Raw genomic sequence first — 15933 nt, forward strand, 5'->3', positions numbered from 1 at the left:
TCCTCCCACAATGTCACAATAGATGGCAGAAATGTCAAGTTATGTATTACTCGATTTGATTTATAAGAAGATTAATGGTAAACTGAGCTACTTTCATAAGGCCTGGATGCCTTATATGGAATATTGTAAGACAAAATGAGTCTGATTTGAAAACAGGCCCATGTCAGGGGAGATACCTATTTAGGCAGTCCATAGCTACTGGGTTGTGCAGTTCTGTCCCTGAGGGTCTGTCATACTGTTGGTTGTCTCTCTGGCCTTGGCCTAACATACCTGAAACCAATAATGAATGTTTGACTAAGATCCTAAAAGCTGTGTGGGGTGTGATGGGTTGGGGCGCAGCAGGGCGGTGGACCCCTAGGGGCAGGATGGGGAGATCCAGCTATAATGTGTGCAAGTAAAAAGATATCTAGAGTACTATTAGGCCTCTGTAATTATTGGGACAGTGAAGCATTATATATATTTTTTGGGAATCAAACAATGACTATGAAGTTCTACTGCCAACTGTCAGCTTTCATTCGATGTGTATTTTCATCCATAACGGGTGAACCGTTTTGTACATAGTCCCCCCCCCATTTTAGGGGAACAAGTTCACTTATATATGTATTAAAGTAGTACAAAGTTAAGTATTTGGTCCCACATTCATAGCACGCAATGATTACATCAAGCTTGTGACTCTACAAGTTTGTTGGGTGCATTTGCATTTTGCTTTGGTTGTGTTTCAGATGATTTTGTGCCCAAAATAAATGGTGGATTGCCATTACAGTAACAGGGGAGGTTAGCATTTTTTGGGGAGTATGATATTTGTGCGCCTATAATTTCTCGCTAGTCATTATTAACGATTCATTCAAGATGATCCATAATCATATTTGCAGTCAAATTCAATAAATTCTGTAGAAATGCAGGAAATTAGTTGTAGATGCCCAGAAAATTCTGTGGGAGGACCCCCAGATCCCCTGCCATTTTATGTCCTCCCCACTTCTAAAACAAAAGTTGCGCTGTAATATTTTATGTTGCTATGTTCTGATTACTTTTCTGTGCAGCATTGTCAGTGATGGATTCATACAGTTTACAAGAATATCACAACTCAGGATATGACCCAGATGCAGACACAGGAGGCGGATAGTACAGTTCTCAATCATGTATTATAACACGGAGCAAGGGCAGGTCGAGGGCAGGCAGAAGTTCGTAATCTGGTCACAGAGTCAGACAGGTACAGGATGGCAGGCAGGCTCGGGGTCAGGGCAGGCAGAAGTTCGTAATCTGGTCACAGAGTCAGACAGGTACAGGATGGCAGGCAGGCTCGGGGTCAGGGCAGGCAGAAGTTCGTAATCACGTCAGAGTCAGACAGGTACAGGATGGCAGGCAGGCTCGGGGTCAGGGCAGGCAGAGGTTCGCAATCAGGTCAGAGTCAGACAGGTACAGGATGGCAGGCAGGCTCGGGGTCAGGGCAGGCAGAGGTTCGCAATCAGGTCAGAGTCAGACAGGTACAGGATGGCAGGCAGGCTCGGGGTCAGGGCAAGCAGAATGGTCAGAACCGGGAAAACTAGGAAACAAACAAACACAGGAAAACGGGAAAACACCCTGGTAAGAGCTGACAAGACAAGACTACCTGGCAACAGACAAACAAAGAAAACAGTGTTAGCAGTTGATGTTATTCTTTAATAACAAAGAACCCAAAGCAAATCAGGGGGACGAAAATAGGTTTATTCGAAGAGGACATATCATACGGTGAGGCAGATGGTCATTCTCCCCTGTCATCAGTGATTCTCTCCTGTGGTTCTCTCCACAGAACAAAGGGACAGAATGTGGTTTTATAACCCAGGCCTAGCTTCTGGTTGACCAATTAGAAGTCCTTGCTGTACAACTGAGCCAATGGCCAAATAACAAGTGTCCTATTTCAGGCTCACTGTACAGACAAATTCCTCCCATGTCTCTGACCCATTGATAAATAATTCTCTATTACAGAAAAAACACGTTAATTCTAGTCCTCTCATTCTCTGCAATGTGTATTTATCCTCAACATATTCTTACAACAGGTATAAATGCTCAGGGGATAATGGGGAAGATGGGCGACACCTGGAGGGGGGTGGAGACAAGCACAAAGACAGGTGAAACCGATCAGGATGTGACAAAGAATTTTTCCCATTTCCCATTACAATGTAGGAGGAGGTTACCACAGCAATCACTGTAGCAGAACAGAACATTCTCTAGGTGAAGATAGATATTAAATAATGAATTCCAAAAGAAAAATCACAGAAAGGAATAAAAGGCTGAGGTATGAATAATTGAATAGGTTTTGGCTGGAGTCTAATGGAGGACAACACAAAGCACTTGTTTTTTACCATTGTGTTGAAATAGAATGGTATGAGTCACTTCAGTGAACCCCCTTCAGTGAACCTTAGCACATTTTCTCTTCTGAAGTGTACAGTATGTGTACCGGTACTTTTCTTAAGCTATCAAATGTGTTATGCCATGGCAGAGTACAGTACTCTATATTGAATGGAGTGGGTACATGTTGATTTGTAGGCCTACCCATCTTTCACCATAAATGTTAAACCCTCCCATCACAGTTGACCCCTTTATCATAATGTCCACAGCAGGTATCTGATTCAAAGAGCCATTGGTGCCCATTATCCTCAGACAATAGACTTAATTTGTCCTATTCAGACCTCGATTGACTGCAGGAGGACAGAAGGGTCCAAGTTTCCGAATAGAGCAGCGGGCGGTGGCACACTAGCCTCAGACAGGTGCCCTCGTTCAAACACTACTAAATACCCTGCTGGGCTGGCATGCATTCTTTATCTCACTAGTTAATGCCCATGAAATTCTTGATGATGGTGTTTCAGGGGAGAAGTTAACCCCAGTCAGTCAGTGCCCAGCCACTCACAGGGCAGGGCTTGACCCCCCTTGACCCCTATCAGGTTATGGCTATGTGACATTTGAATGATAGATCATGTGACAGGTGTCAGACGAATACCAGGCGAATCTATCTTGAACTGCATGGTCACCTGTTCAAGTGTGTACTGTATTTCTGGTCACCTGTTCAAGTGTGTACTGTATTTCTGGTCACCTGTTCAAGTGTGTACTGTATTTCTGGTCACCTGTTCAAGTGTGTACTGTATTTCTGGTCACCTGTTCAAGTGTGTACTGTATTTCTGGTCACCTGTTCAAGTGTGTACTGTATTTCTGGTCACCTGTTCAAGTGTGTACTGTTTTTCTGGTCACCTGTTCAAGTGTGTACTGTATTTCTGGTGACCTGTTCAAGTGTGTACTGTATTTCTGGTCACCTGTTCAAGTGTGTACTGTATTTCTGGTCACCTGTTCAAGTGTGCACTCCTGTATTTCTCATCACTTGTTCAAGTGTGTATTCCTTTATTTCAGACCCTTGACTCTCCACTCACCAATCATTTTCATGAACCCCATATGTATCTGCTCCCTATCCACCTGTCAGTAATGGCACCCCCACTCTTTTTCTGCTCTTCAGACTTCCAGGGCTGCATTCCAAACACGTAAAAGAAAAACCCTCTCCCCTCAGCCCTCAAATTAAGTGGTGATGTATGATGAGTTGACACTTGCAGGGCGAGGGAAGAATTAATTAATTTTAAATGGACCGCCCTTGCCCGGAAATGTGTCACTAATTCGTCCCAAGGTTGTGTTTTCAGTCATCGTGAAACCACCGGTAGCTGTTGTGTGTGCTTTATATATGCTACAGTCAATTGTGATTGCATTTCATATCTTGGCAAGAAGACAACACATGTAAGTGTGATGTCAGGGAAAGTTGTATGCTCTAGCTAACGTTTCCAAAAGCTAACCAAAGAAAAACATAATTACTTTGATGATATGTGTTTGTGCCATCAAGTGTGTTAGCAGCACAATTTCTAACTTATTTACATTCGTTTTTACTTACACTTGTATGTTGACTTCTTCTTATTGACGTTGGTTCTAAGTTTTGGCTGACTTTTCTTAGCGGATGTACAATCATTCCAAATTGAATTATGGGACGTTTCAGGCCCCGGAGTGAACAGAATTGTACACTTGCACACTCAATCACAAACAAGGGCTGAGGGGCTTACGTTGACAACTTCCCTTGCTTGGCTAATTGTTTGGACCGATGGCAATGATGGCCGTGGCGAGGGTGTGTCTTTTACGTGTTTAAAACAGCCCAGGACTCTCTTGGTTACCGTGGAAACCGGGTGCTCAGAGATGCGGAAAGATCCATTTTGACACTTCAGCAAAGAGAGCGGAGAAAGCAGGGAGACAGCTAGAGAGACATAGGGACATCGAGATGGAGAGAGAAATGTCCCATCCATACACAGACGAAAAGCCATCAATTTTACCATGCCATCAACTTTTTACCGCCTTTATATCTGAAAGGTATTTCCCGTAACAACACCTGTGCTTTTACTCACGAACCGAGGTAGTCATAAATGCGGTATTATGTCCCGCTAACGCCTCAGTGTTAAATCTCGCCTTTCATCTTACCGGCTTTGGCACGCATTAAATTGTCATGACGTTGGCCTGGGGGTAGGTTTATGACAGTCATAAATACCTCTTCCCCCCTTTTTTATCTCTCTACCCTACTGATGTTACATTTGCAAAACCCTTGGTTAACATAGAGATTCTGGGAACATCAGAAGGTGGGGGGAAATTAACTATATTCTGGTAATGCGACCAATTGAACATATGCGTTGGTACTTAATGAATATGATGTCAGTTCGGTTGTCATCTGAGACATAAACTCTAAAGTGGAAAGTCTACACATCAGAGTTATCGGATTCACATGGAATTTTTGTTCAATTTAAATGTTTGAATATTAAATTATTCTTGATGGGATGAAATGTGATTTTAGCTTCTAAAATGTGAGATTTGAATTTTCATAAGATTGAGCAGAGCCCTATCAGTGGCTCGCTCCTGTGAAGGGACATGGGCTATAAAACTTTTCAAACACGCCCTCCTCTCCCTTCCTATATAAACCCTTGACGACAATATAACCTCCAGTTCCGAGGACGTGAGGACGATGGTCCGATGTCAGAATGGTTCAGATAATAACTACAGAACGAAGCCAACATCAGCGTGAGCTTTGGTTGCGAATGTTATGAACTTTGAACTCTTATTCACTACCTCCTAGCCGTTGAGTTAGCAACAGCCGCTGCAAACAAGGGTTAAGAGGGAACAGACAGAGTATCCTGTCTACCACACAAATACGTTACTACAACGTATTCAATTTACCAGCAGAGACATTCTTCAAAGGACAAAGAACTCAGTTGGACAACACGGCCTTCCATCTACCACCAACCTACCGAAGCGCAGCTCAGAGTAAATATTTATTGCATTTTCCTTTTCCAAATGGGCGGTAATTTAGAATGCATAAGATACTGTATTTACGATAGCACAGCTTCGCCCTTTTTCCCTCAGTCTTCCTGCTCTTTCACTTTCACCCAGTCCCTTTTCTTTTCTGTAACAAGCTGTCATATCTGTTCCGCCCGCTAGGGACGTTTTCCTTTATGCCGTAATTTGTAATCAAGTTATGATTTAATTCTGTGTATGTGTAATTCTGTGTGATTAGTTAGATATTTAGTAAATAAATAATTAAACCAAATTTTGTATTGCTGATTCAACATGTTAGCCAGGGTTCATGCAGACTAAGAATTTACAACTTTCAGATGAGACTGAATTAAGATGACGATTAATATTGACTGCTATTGATGTAAAATATTACTAGGTCTTTAAGAGTTTATTCGGAAGATAACAGCTCTATAAATATTATTTTGTGGTGCCCCGACTCTCTAGTTAATTACATTTACATGATTAGCTCAATCAGGTAATATTAATTACGGAGAAATGATTTTATAGAATAGCATGTCATATCACTTAATCCGGCATAGCCAAAGACACGGCAAAATCATGAACATTCTATTGTTGTCCAACATCAAAATTGTCTTTGTCAATCACAAAACTTTAAATAAATGCTTTTAATGCATTTTTTATCTTCATGTCAGTGTATGTAGTCCTGTCCTTGAGCTGTTCTTGTCCATTGTCACTGAAATGCTTTAGCATTTAGCCTGGGGGAACACACACTGGCATTTAGCCTGGGGGAACACACACAGATCTGCCATTTCACTTTTTTCTTACTTCAACAGGTAAATATTTAAAGGCCCTTATATTTAGCTAATAAATAATGGGTTAATATGCATACGTTTCTAACTTCAAACAGCTAGTAGTCTGTCTTCAACCACAATAACTGGTGGGAAGTTCAAAAGGAGAGAAAGCATGTGATGCTGTGATCACATTGGCTGGTGATGATTCATTCTCCTGCAGTTGCAAAAGGCCTAATATTTAGCCAACAAATGATGGGTTAATATGAATGAGCTTCTTCAGCTACACATAACCTCTCTTTTCCAGATGAGCCCGTGCGCAACTATGCAAGCCACTTCACTTATTCCTGTTCTCCTGCAGTTGCAAAAGCTATAGGCTGCAGTATCTGCTTGGATGTTTATGTTGAGCATATTTGACAGATTAGTACTATTTAGATAACTGTCTGCTGCTACTTTTAAACTTCAGTTGGCGAGGAAGTTTTCTATCTAGCAGGCTATCAATGTACATGGTATTGAATCAAAGCGGAGAGAGTGGAGGAAAAAAATATGAAACGTGGATTAAGAAAAGCGTTCTCACGATACTCAAGTTGTGATGGAAAAATATGATTTATATTTTATTCTTTAATATTCCATTATATTCTAACTATGTGTTGACTGTGATCAGGGCAGGGGAATGTACGTGTCAAAATAACAATTTATTGATTTAATGTGCATGGCATAGCCTATAAACTGCACAGACAATGTAGCCTATAAACTGCACAGACAAGTAACACAATTCAACTCAATATATGCTATTCTACTCTTTTGAAAATACAAAGGCTACGATGCCTGCCGCATGTGGCAATGGCTACAGTCCATTACAGATTACAAAGGAAGGTGCCTCTCTACCAGACAAACTCAATGCATTTTATGCACACTTAGATGAAAACAACACCAAGCCATGCAAGAGGACACAGAGGTCTGGGTGTTCATGCTCTCCGAGGTCGATGTGTGTCGTGGAAATTCTTACACAGGGACACTCAAAGTCAATCTTAAATAAATCCTCCTTTATTTGTCAGCACTGGAGAGGTTCCAACCAACTCAATGCGCCATAGTACACATGTCAATCAAGCCTGGGCAGTCCCAGCAGTTGTCTTATGTACGGCTATACACAGACAAGTTATATTTGCATGATTTAGCATAATTAATTCATCACTACCGGTGGCTCGCACATGACTGACCAATAGCTCACGAGGTTTTTTCTCTCTCCAAGTTGAGACATTGAAACTGAGATACCTCGGTTGTTCCCATAGCAATATTCTGGGCGTACTGCCAAGTTGAGGAACAGTGATATTGAGAATTCCTCCATACACGATCAGTCAGTCACCTGCATGAACCTTTCTAATTGGTTATTAGAAAGTAGCATTGATTTGATACTTTGTAGCATTTATTTAATACATAAACATAACATTTCCCTCACATGAGTAAGGTTTTTATTCAGGTCAACACTTGCAAGGCGGCGGGGCCGGCCTGTATTCCAGGGCATGTTCTCAGAGCATACGCAGAACAGTTGACAGGCATATTCATGGTCATTTGCAACCTCTCCCAGTCTGTAATCCCCACGTCTCAAGCTGACCACCATCATTCCTGTTCCCAAGAACTCTAAGGCTTCGTGCCACAATGACTACCGCCCTGTAGCACTCACATCTGTAATCATGAAGCTTTGAGAGGCTGGTTATGGCACACATCAATTCCATCAACCCAGACACCCTAGACCCACTCCAATTTGCATACCGCCCCAACAGATCCATAGACAACGCAATCTTAATTGCACTCTGCACTGCCATCACCCACCTAGATAAGAGAAATACCTTTGTGAGAATGCTGTTCATTGACTACAGCTCAGTGTTCAATACCACAGTCCCCTCTGAGCTTGTCACCAAGTTAGGGACTCTGGGACTGAACACCTCCCTCTGCAACTGGATCCTGGACTTCTTGACCGGCTGACCCCAGGTGGTGAGGGTAGGCAACATCACCTCTGCCACGTTGACCCTCAACACTGGGGCCCCTCAGGGGTGTGTGCTTAGTCCCCTCCTTTACTCCCTGTTCACCCACGACTGCGTGGCCATGCACGACTACAACACCATTATCAAGTTTGCTGACGACACGACGGTGGTAGATCTGATCACCCATGATGATGAGACAGTCTACAGGGAGGAAAAAGCTATACAACTCCACCATTGAGAGCATCTTGACTGGCTGCATCACTGCTTGAAATGGCAACTGCACCGCCCTCGATCACATGGCGCTACATATGATGGTGCGGACATCTCAGTATATCACTGGGGCCAAGCTACCTTGCCATCCAGGACCTCTATATCAGGCGGTGTGAAAGGAACGTCCGAAACATTGTCAAATGCCCCAGCCATCCAAGCCATAGACTGATCTCTCTGCGGTACCGGAGTAACAAGTCTGACACCAACAGGCTGCTGAACAGTTTCTATCCCTAAGCTTTAAGACTGCTAAATAACTGACAAAATGGCTGCATGGACTATCTGCATCTGACCCTTTTATTTTACTTAAATGCACAGTTACAGGAATCTACACACATGCACACATTCCCACACACACACACACTCACACAGACTTAAATTGGCTCACACACACAAAACTCACACACATTCATACTGACTCTACATACACACATACACTCACGTACAATCTACATACACACACACTCACATACAATCAGCACGCACAAACACACACGCACACGCAGACACGCACACTCATGTGCAATCCTCATATATGCTGCTGCTGCTCCATTTATCATATCCTGATACCTAGTCACCTTACCCCTATACAGGTCTACCTCTACCACCCCAGTATCCATGCACATTGTAAATATGTTATTGGCACTGACCCTGGAACTGCCCCTGTATATACAGTTGAAGTCGGAAGTTTACATACACCTTAGCCAAATACATTTAAACTAAATTTGTCACAATTCCTGACATTTAATCCTAGTAGAAATGCCATGTCTTAGGTCAGTTAGGATCACCACTTTATTTAAGAATGTGAAATGTCAGAATAATAGTAGAGAGAATAATTTCTTTCAGCTTTTATTTCTTTCATCACATTCCCAGTGGATCAGAAGTTTACATACACTCAATTAGTATTTGGTAGCATTGCCTTTAAATTGTTTAACTTGGGTCAAACGTTTTGGGTAGCCTTCCACAAGCTTCCCACAATAAGTTGGGTGAATTTTGGCCCATTCCTCCTGACAGAGCTGGTGTAACTGAGTCAGGTTTATAGGCCTCTTTGCTCGCACACGCTTTTTCAGCTCTGCCCACAAATTTTCTACAGGATTGTGGTCAGGGCTTTATGATGACCACTCCAATACCTTGACTTTGTTGTCCACAACTTTGGAAGTATGCTTGGGGTCATTGTCCATTTGGAAAACTCATTTGCGACCAAGCAAATTAACTGACTGATGTCTTGAGATGTTGCTTCACTGTATCCTCGTAATTTTCCTTTCTCATGATGCCATCAATTTTGTGAAGTGCGGCCAGGCCCTCCTGCAGAAAAGCACCCCCACAACATGATGTTTCCACCCCGTGCTTCACGGTTGGGATGATGTTCTTCAGCTTGCAGGCCTCCCCTTTTCCCTCCAAACATAACGATGGTCATTATGGCCAAACAGTTATATTTTTGTTTCATCAGACCAGAGGGCATTTCTCCAAAAAGTACAATCTTTGCCCCCATGTGCAGTTGCAAACCATAGTCAGACTTTTATATGGCGGTTTTGGAGCAGTGGCTTCTTCTTTGCTAAGCGGCCTTTCAGGTTATGTTGATATAGGACTCGTTTTACTGTGGATATATATACTTTTGTACCTGTTTCCTCCAGCATCTTCACAAGGTCCTTTGCTGTTGTTCTGGGATTTATTTCCGCATTCATCTCTAGGAGACAGAACGCGTTTCCTTCCTGAGTGGTCTGACGGCTGCGTGGTCCCATGGTGTTAATACTTGCGCACTATTGTTTGTACAGATGAACGTGGTACCTTCAGGCATTTGGAAATTGCATTCCCATGATCTCAAGCAAAGAGGCACTTAGTTTGAAGGTAGGCCTTGAAATACATCCACAGGTACACCTCCAATTGACTCAAATGATGTCAATTAGCCTATCAGAAGCTTCTAAAGACATGACATAATTTTCTGGAATTTTCCAAGCTGTTTAAAGGCACAGTCAACATAGTGTATGCAAACTTCTGAACCACTGGAATTGTGATACAGTGAATTATAAGTGAAATAATCTGGCTGTAAACAATTGTTGGAAAAATCACTTGTGTCATGCACAAAGTAGATGTCCTAACCAACTTTCCAAAACTATAGTTTGTTAACAATACATTTGTGGAGTGGTTGAAAAAAAAAGTTTTAATGACTCCAACCTAAGTGTATGTAAAATTCCGACTTCAACTATAGCTAGCTTACTTTCTCTTGTTCTCCTTATTTCTATTTCTCGTGTGTTTTTGTTCTACTTTATTCTACTTTATTTATTTGATTTTATAGTACTACGGATATTGATTACTGCATTGTTTGGAAAGCGCTTGCAAGAAAGGCATTACACTGTTCTTGTACACGTGACAATATGAACCTGAAACATACCGTCAATTCTGTCTGAATTAGGCAAGAGACGGAGATACAGAGTGAGGTGGATACACAATCTTATACTTTAGCACACACACCTGAAAATAGAATGAAGAATGGCAAAGTGATGGAAAGAAGATCTGTTGTTTTCCCTCTTGTGACTTTCCACTCTTTTTGATTGAGAGAGAGAGAGAGAAACAGAGAGCGAGTGATGGACTACGCTGGCGTGCTTTGTTTTGGTGTGGTGTATGTCTGCTAAAAACAGCAGGGGTGAAAATGGCTCTGGTCCTCATTTATTGATGGAGCCTCTTATTGTTGTCAAACCCAGTGTGTGCTGGCTAATACACGAGGACTGCCTAATGGATGAGAAATCCCATGCCATGCCCAAAGAAGCTCACTCAAGAGTTCTGCACTATCTCTTGCATTCAAAGGAAGTATTCTTGACTCTTTGTGGGCTCAACCCCCCTTTTGGTGAGGGTGCATGAGTGAAAGCCAGTTTTTGTAATGTAGCGCTGGAGCATATAGCTTGTTGGCAGATAGGACAGAAAGAACATTTGTAGGAGTTTTTTCTGGCCACTGTCTGTTTTCCTGTAGTGAGATGGTTATTGGTGCCAATGGAGGTCTTTGTAGGCCTACATCGTTTTTATCAACTTCAGTAGAGTTAGTATTTGTTTGCTCAAATTCGTCCCTTTGTTGAGTTGCTGAAGAACACTTTTAATGAATTTATGCAGATCAGACTACATGTTTTATACATGGCAAAGTCTTTTTTTGTTGACATCAGTTCGACTCATTCAGTGCATTAAAGGAGTATGAACACGCAACACATCATTTGTATTCAGGACCAGTACTGTGTCTGCAGCCTGCATACACCAACAACCTGGTACGTTTTGTGTGGAGGCAGTGTGCCTAAATTCACATATTGTCACAGCAGTGTTTGTTCTATTGTTGCTAGAGGATGAGATATGGATGGTAATGACTAGCAGTAACCAGGTAGGTGTTTCAGATGACAACAGCAGCTGGCAGGTGTTGGTAAAACGGTGAACTGAGGACCTGTTGGCTGACACACAGGTTGCTACAAGAACTGAGAAATACAGACAAACAAATGGAAGAGAAATATATAGAAGATAAAGAGTCGCTCTTGTTAAAAGGTGATTTAGTGTTGGCAGCATGTATAAAGATACTTGCATATTTCCATCAGGAAGTAAGGTGTAGGATGTTTCTGAAATATTCCCAATTTTGTTTACTTCTCCGGGGCTCATACTGGCCCGCCTTGGACTCGTGTTGAACAGCCCTGCTGTGAGCATGTTGATGAGGTAAAAAGAAGGAGTAGACTGGAGAGGAGGAGAAGGGAGCAGGAGACTAGAGAGGAGGAGAAGGGAGCAGGAGACTAGAGAGGAGGAGAAGGGAGCGGGAGACTAGAGAGGAGTAGAAGGGAGCAGGAGACTAGAGAGGAGGAGAAGGGAGCAGGAGACTAGAGAGGAGGCAAAAGGGCAAAAAAGCCTACAGACTGGAGAGATTGAATATTCACACGGGCTATTTAGACTGGCATCAAGATGGCTAGTATGGTTCTGCTGAGCAAAGATTTTCCCAGCTCCTCGGTTAGAATAGAATGTAATTGGATATCCCTCCAGCCACAGAGGTCAATTTAACGTTGGTTAAATGTAATTTCATTGAAATGACGTGGATCCAATGTTGATTCAACCAGTGTGTGCCCAGTGGGATGTTACTTCTGCTGTAGGTTCTATTATCACTGAGCCATAACATTTTAAATATGAGTCATTTAGCAGATGCTCTTATCCTGAGCGACTTACCGGAGAAATTAGGGTTACATGCCTTGCTCAAGGGCACATCGACAGATTGTTCACTAAATTGGCTCAGGGACTCGAACTAGCAACCTTTCGGTAACTGGCCCAACGCTCTTAAAGCTAGGCTACGAGTCACCTCTAAATCCTGGTGTACACTACACAATACATTGATATTGAAGACAAAATCCCCATGCCATTGCCTACTCGGGGCGAGCGGCCGTCACCGATGCTCGTTTAATGTGAGCGAGTCAGAGACGCACTCTGAGGGCTACCGATCCCATATTTGAGCAGACCCAGGCATCCCGATATTTTCAAACATGTTTGATTGATCGGCACGAAATAGACAATGCTCTCGTAGTGTGCAACGTCAAGTTTTGAGAACGGTGATCAGCAAAAAACAAAGACAGCTCGCCAGAGAAGAAGCCAGTGAGACGACATTGTTTCGCTTCACCCAGAATGTGTAGACTCTCAAGAAGGAGCGATGACTACTACCAGTATGTGTTTGTACTTGCCTTTAACCAAAGCCAAAGTGTCAAATCATAACAGCTCAGAAGTTCCCAAGCAATGTTATTCAATTCAAAATGTTGGCTAGATATTTGAACTCTGTATGACAGGTGTGAATGTCTGACTGAAAACGTTTGAGGCTGCTGTGAGTCACAGCTTATTCTAGCTGCATTAACAATCTAATCACAATGTTTTTTTGCGACCAAGTAAAGAATCTTGTAGTGTGTGCCACATCGTTTAGTGTGCACGACGGCGCACCACAGCGTTGGCAAGACAAAAAACTACAGTAAAGACAGTCATTTAATGTGAGAGGCTCAGCGATGTTAGGATCAGTGATGCCAGGCTCTCAAAGGTTGTCTTCGAAGTGTGCAAAAGTCTTTGAGTGTTCAAAATGGACGATTGACTGGTTGTAATAAATTCTCACCTGAACCTTTGCAGTGTACTGGAGATATCTATGGGCCTTGATCTGTACATTTGATCTGCAGACCATACTATTCATTTGTTTATTCCTTGCGGAGGTCAGAGGGCAGCAGACAGTGATTTCCTGATGAATCCACAGTTGGAGCATTTCCATTAGGAGGTGATAACACAGGCAGATTCATTTCCTCTATCTCAGTCTCCAGCCTTATCTCACTATCAGTTTAATATGTGGGAGATGCCTCCGCAGAAACAATAATATAAGAAACTGCAGCTGTTACACACATGCAAACACACCTACACACTAGGGTTGCCACAATACCAGTATCGCGATACTCAGAAGTATCGTGGCAAGGAAACAAAACATGGAGCAGATTTAAAGGGCAACTCCACCACTTTTCAACCTCATTTTCATTATCTCCAGCACAATACCATTGTCAACATATGTGAGATTTCGCATTTCTAAGTTTTATAGAAAAAAAATATTTAGTTAAAAAGTTCTACCCGATGACATCATTAAAAGTTCAAACATTTTTTTAAACGGTGATTTTCAAACTGTATGACATTCACAGTGACGCACGCGGGGGAGCAAGATCACTGATCCTAACATCGCTGAGCCTCTCACATTAAATGACTGTCTTTACTGTAGTTTTTTGTCTTGCCAACGCTGTGGTGCGCCGTCGTGCACACTAAACGATGTGGCACACACTACAAGATTCTTTACTTGGTCGCAAAAAAACATTGTGATTAGATTGTTAATGCAGCTAGAATAAGCTGTGACTCACAGCAGCCTCAAACGTTTTCAGTCAGACATTCACACCTGTCATACAGAGTTCAAATATCTAGCCAACATTTTGAATTGAATAACATTGCTTGGGAACTTCTGAGCTGTTATGATTTGACACTTTGGCTTTGGTTAAAGGCAAGTACAAACACATACTGGTAGTAGTCATCGCTCCTTCTTGAGAGTCTACACATTCTGGGTGAAGCGAAACAACGCAAAACTTGACGTTGCACACTACGAGAGCATTGTCTATTTCGTGCCGATCAATCAAACATGTTTGAAAATATCGGGATGCCTGGGTCTGCTCAAATACGGGATCGGTTGGGCGAGAAACTTGTTGCAGGGTTTGAAAATCACTGTCAGTGTTTTGTGGGAAGCTACTCTGAAAATAGTTTACCAAGCTATCAATTACTTCACACTGGAAGAAGTTAAGATCCAATTAAGCTACCCTGAAGAAAAATATTGTTTACTTACCTAAAGTTACTTAGAAAATGTTTTCACTACATGTGCACTTCATAAAAAAATATCATATCTTAATCTGAAATGTCATAGATGACAAATTGCAATAACAGATCGGTCTGTAGTCAGATGTTGACAGAAGTGTAAAGCTCATTCCTTCGGTGATAAACACGAATCCGACCATCACCCCTGGTGAGACAAAACCGCGACTCGTCAGTGAAGAGCACTTTTTGCCAGTCCTGTCTGGTCCAGCGACGGTGGGTTTGTGCCCATAGGCGACGTTGTTGCCGGTGATGTCTGGTGTGGACCTGCCTTACAACAGGCCTACAAGCCCTCAGTCCAGCCTCTCTCAGCCTATTGAGAAACAGTCTGAGCACTGATGGAGGGATTGTGCATTCCTGGTGTAACTCGGGCAGTTGTTGTTGCCATCCTGTCAGTAGAAAGGTCTCTTTAGTGTCCTAAGTTTTCATAACTGTGACCTTAATTGCCTACCATCTGTAAGCTGTTAGTGTCTTAACGACCGTTCTACAGGTGCTTGTTCATTAATTGTTTATGGTTCATTGAACAAGCATGGGAAACAGTGTTTAAACCCTTTACAATGAAGATCTGTGAAGTTATTTGGGTTTTTACGAATTATCTTTGAAAGACATGGTCCTGAAAAAGGGATGTTTCTTTTTTTGCTGAGTTTATGTTTACACTGGTTTTGTGGAGAGGCTGAATATGACGTTGACAAATGGCAGAATTGCCTTTTAATTTCTTGAGCAAAACAGTCCTAATGTTGTAAAAAACATCCTTATGATGTCACTCAGAATCACATTTGTATATTTTGCAAGCTATAGCACACAATATTTTACATAAAGGTTTTAAGAACCATAGAGTTTGGTCTGCTTTGTGTTATTTTTTTCTGCCAAGGTAAATCTGGTATCGTAGTATCTCGATGCTTCTACCATGACAACCCTAACACACACACACACACACATGCATGAGTCACTACCACCACCATGGCCTCATACAGAAAGATACAGAGCAACACTGATCCATATTGATGCAGATCTGTTGATTGCATTGTTCCTAATTAAGCTTGATCTCTATCTGCCCACAGTGACACGCTATGCTCCAGCCACTGCTCAGAGCTCAGTGGAGAGGAGAGAGACACAGACCTTAACGATGAGACGCTGTACAGGGTCCAAGAGTACTGGCTCTCTGCATCAATACATCAAGACTACTTCCAGATCTCTGTGAT

General features: G+C 42.3%; 1 protein-coding gene across 1 annotated transcript in view; it reads left to right on the forward strand.

Moving 5' to 3' along the window:
- LOC109871532 (dipeptidyl aminopeptidase-like protein 6) overlaps positions 1 to 15933 on the forward strand; it is a 114693-nt gene that overhangs the window by 53911 nt on the left and 44849 nt on the right. The window lies entirely within an intron of this gene.

This window comes from Oncorhynchus kisutch, linkage group LG27 (assembly GCF_002021735.2).
Source record: "Oncorhynchus kisutch isolate 150728-3 linkage group LG27, Okis_V2, whole genome shotgun sequence".
NCBI lineage: Eukaryota > Metazoa > Chordata > Actinopteri > Salmoniformes > Salmonidae > Oncorhynchus > Oncorhynchus kisutch.